The sequence below is a fragment of the Danio rerio genome, chromosome 2, assembly GCF_049306965.1.
Source record: "Danio rerio strain Tuebingen ecotype United States chromosome 2, GRCz12tu, whole genome shotgun sequence".
Classification (NCBI taxonomy): domain Eukaryota; kingdom Metazoa; phylum Chordata; class Actinopteri; order Cypriniformes; family Danionidae; genus Danio; species Danio rerio.
This window is the reverse complement of record NC_133177.1, coordinates 16,638,395-16,642,464: the sequence shown is the minus strand read 5'-3', so window position 1 is coordinate 16,642,464 and position 4,070 is coordinate 16,638,395. Positions and strand designations below refer to the sequence as shown.

At 54.1% G+C, this 4,070-nt stretch overlaps 1 non-coding gene across 1 annotated transcript; it reads right to left on the bottom strand.

Annotated features, from left to right (window-relative positions):
* Nucleotides 1–3,642: 3,642 nt before the first annotated feature.
* LOC141379299 (U2 spliceosomal RNA) lies at nt 3,643–3,833 on the bottom strand. The gene has a single exon (XR_012395848.1). It is a non-coding gene; the product is annotated as a U2 spliceosomal RNA (small nuclear RNA).
* Nucleotides 3,834–4,070: the final 237 nt, after the last annotated feature.

Below are 4,070 nucleotides of genomic sequence, written 5' to 3'. Positions count from 1 at the left end.
GGGTAAGACTTGCGGAGGGTTTCTTGAATGCCAAAACGAGCTGCCAGCAACTGGCAGGAATCAGTCACTCTTTCTGGGGCAGCTTGAGCTCTTGAAGGACCCCAAGAAAAGACCTCCAGGGCATTTCTTCCATGCCCAAAGGAGCTGCCCCAACTAGCAGGAATCAGTCACTCTTTGTGGGGTAGCTTCAGCTACTTAAGGGACCATTGGGAAGGACCTCCAGGGTGATTCTTTCATGCCCACTTGAGCCACCACAATCAGCGGGAATCAGTCACTCTTTTTGGGGCAGCTTCAGCTCTAAAGGGAACCCTGGGAAAGACCTCCAGAGAGTTTCTTGCGTGCCCGAACGAGCTGCCAGCAATTGGCAGGAACCAGCCACTCTTTCCGGGGGCAGCTTCAGCTCTGAAGGGAACCCTGGAAAAAGACTTCCAGGGGGCTTCTTGAACGCCCACGCGAGCTGCCAGCTCCTGGCAGGGATCAGTCACTCTTTCTGGGACAGCTTGAGCTCGTGAAGTAGCCCAAGAAAAGACCTCCAGGGTGTTTCTTCCATGCCCACTTGAGCCACCACAGTCGGCGGGGAATCAGTCACTCTTTCCGGGGGCGGCTTCAGCTCAAAATGGACCCCTGGGAAAGACTTCCAGAGGGTTTCTTGAATGCCCTAACGAGCTGCCAGCAACTGGCAGGAATATGTCACTCTTTCCGGGGCAGCTTGATCTCTTGAAGGAGCCCAAGAGAATACCTCCAGGGCATTTCTTCCATGCCCAAACGAGCTGCCAGCAATTGGCAGGAATCAGTCACTCTTTCCGGGGCAGCTTGAGCTCTTGAAGGACCCCAAGAAAAGACCTCCAGGGCATTTCTTCCATGCCCAAAGGAGCTGCCCCAACTGGCAGGAATCAGTCACTCTTTCTGGGGCAGCCTCAGCTACTTAAGGGACCCCTGGGAAGGACCTCCAGGGTGATTCTTCCATGCCCACTTGAGCCACCACAGTCAGCGGGGAAGGAGTCACTCTTTCTGGGGCAGCTTCAGCTCTAAAGGGACCCCTGGGTAAGACTTGTGGAGGGTTTCTTGAATGCCAAAACGAGCTGCCAGCAACTGGCAGGAATCAGTCACTCTTTCTGGGGCAGCTTGAGCTCTTGAAGGACCCCAAGAACAAGACCTCCAGGGCGTTTCTTCCAAGCCCAAACGAGCTGCCACAATAGGCGGGAATCAGTCACTCTTTCTGGGGCAGCTAGACCTCTGGAAGGGCCCCAAGAACAGACCTCCAGGGCGTTTCTTCCATGCCCAAACGTGCTGCCCCAACTAGCAGGAATCAGTCACCCTGTCTGGGGCAGCTTCAGCTGCCCAAGGGACCATTGGGAAGGACGTCCAGGGTGATTCTTCCATGCCCACTTGAGCCACCACAGTCAGCGGGGAAGGAGTCACTCTTTCTGGGGCAGCTTCAGCTCTAAAGGGACCCCTGGGTAAGACTTGCGGAGGGTTTCTTGAATGCCAAAACGAGCTGCCAGCAACTGGCAGGAATCAGTCACTCTTTCTGGGGCAGCTTGAGCTCTTGAAGGGCCCCAAGAACAAGACCTCCAGGGCGTTTCTTCCATGCCCAATTGAGCTGCCACAATAAGCGGGAGTCAGTCACCCTGTCTGGGGCAGCTTCAGCTCCAAAGGGACCCCTGGGTAAGACTTATGGAGGGTTTCTTGAATGCCAAAACAAGCTGCCAGCAACTGCCACAATAGGCGGGAATCAGTCACTCTTTCTGGGGCAGCTAGACCTCTTGAAGGACCCCAAGAACAAGACCTCCAGGGCGTTTCTTCCAAGCCCAAACGAGCTGCCACAATAGGCGGGAATCAGTCACTCTTTCTGGGGCAGCTAGACCTCTGGAAGGGCCCCAAGAACAGACCTCCAGGGCGTTTCTTCCATGCCCAAACGTGCTGCCCCAACTAGCAGGAATCAGTCACCCTGTCTGGGGCAGCTTCAGCTGCCCAAGGGACCATTGGGAAGGACGTCCAGGGTGATTCTTCCATGCCCACTTGAGCCACCACAGTCAGCGGGGAAGGAGTCACTCTTTCTGGGGCAGCTTCAGCTCTAAAGGGACCCCTGGGTAAGACTTGCGGAGGGTTTCTTGAATGCCAAAACGAGCTGCCAGCAACTGGCAGGAATCAGTCACTCTTTCTGGGGCAGCTTGAGCTCTTGAAGGGCCCCAAGAACAAGACCTCCAGGGCGTTTCTTCCATGCCCAATTGAGCTGCCACAATAAGCGGGAGTCAGTCACCCTGTCTGGGGCAGCTTCAGCTCCAAAGGGACCCCTGGGTAAGACTTATGGAGGGTTTCTTGAATGCCAAAACAAGCTGCCAGCAACTGCCACAATAGGCGGGAATCAGTCACTCTTTCTGGGGCAGCTAGACCTCTTGAAGGACCCCAAGAACAAGACCTCCAGGGCGTTTCTTCCAAGCCCAAACGAGCTGCCACAATAGGCGGGAATCAGTCACTCTTTCTGGGGCAGCTAGACCTCTGGAAGGGCCCCAAGAACAGACCTCCAGGGCGTTTCTTCCAAGCCCAAACGAGATGCCTCCACAAGCGGCAATCAGTCACCCTTTCTGGGGCAGCTTCGGCTACTCAAGGGACCAGTGGGAAGGACTTCCAGGGCGATTCTTCCATGCCCACTTGAGCCACCATAATCAGCAGGAATCGGTCACTCTTTCTGGGGTGTGTTTTAGCTCTCAAAAGCGCCCTGGAAGGACTTCCATGGCCACAATTAGCGGGAAACCATCACCTTTTTTAGGGTCAGACCCAGCTCTTAAGGGACCCTTCCATGGGAAGGACTTCCAGAGCCTTTCTTCCAATCCAGCTTGGCCGGAAATCAGTCACCCTTTCCCGGGGATACGCTTAAGCTCCTAAGGGCCCCCCTTTCCGGAGCGTTTTTCCTTGCCCGCACTGGCCTTGACTCTGGCTGGGTAATCTTCACCCTCTCTGGGGGCAAGCACCTGCCCTGTGGGGGACCCTGGAGGAACACCTGTTCTCCAGCAGTGCCCGGGTAGCCCAAACTTAAGCCCGGGAACATTGACTTGGTTAACCGCAGGTGCCAGCCTTGCGTGCCGCTGGTGCCCCAAAGGGGCATGTACCTCTAGGCGCGGGACGTCCCCACACGTAGGCTGGGAGTTGGGGCCCCGGCCCGGCGCTTTGGACCCTGGGTGAATGCGACAGGAGCGGGGGTTTCATGCTTTGCCATTTTTCAAATCCTCTGCACAGCTCTCTGGACCCACCATCCCCCAGGTCAGACTTAGGTCCTGATTGGGAATTATCCTCTCCACAGCTCTCTGGACCCACCATCCCCCAGGTCAGACTTGGGTCCTGATTGGGAATTATCCTCTCCACAGCTCTCTGGACCCACCATCCCCCAGGTCAGACTTAGGTCCTGATTGGGAATTTTGGATGGATTTTTTTTATTTATTTTTTTTTCCTCCCTGAGTTGCAATATGTGCATCGTGGCTCATGGACTAGAATAAGAGGATCCTGCCAAGAGGGTTGTTCATGCTCACTGTCTAAACGAGCGCATAAGACAGATACCTAATCGCAAAGAAGCGCAAGTCCCTACATTCAATCTAACGTTATGTTAAATTTCATGCAATCTAGTTCTGCTGTTCACCGCTTAATGAGTGCACCGTTCCCGGAGGTACTGCAATACCAGGTCGATGCGTGGAGTGGGTGGAGCAAGCCCCTAACCCATCTCCCAGCTGCAAAAATCAATTTAATATATAGTGCCCGGGTAGGGCACGTATCAGATATTAAACTGATAAGAACAGATACTACACTTGATCTTAGCCAAAAGGCCGAGAAGCGATACCCACAAACTGTCAGCAGTAGGAGCCGCAATCTACGCCACAAATAATACAATGTCGGCAAGCATAACAGGTACTAATTTTTAACCCTTAAACCTCCAGCACATTTGCTGACAGACAGACAGACATAACATTTTAGGCTTAACTAAGAGCCGTTGGTGACCAAAAACAAACTCCAAGCTTGAATACGGCAAAGAGACGTGACTATGGGCCGCTGGTGCCCAATGAGGGTACTTGAAA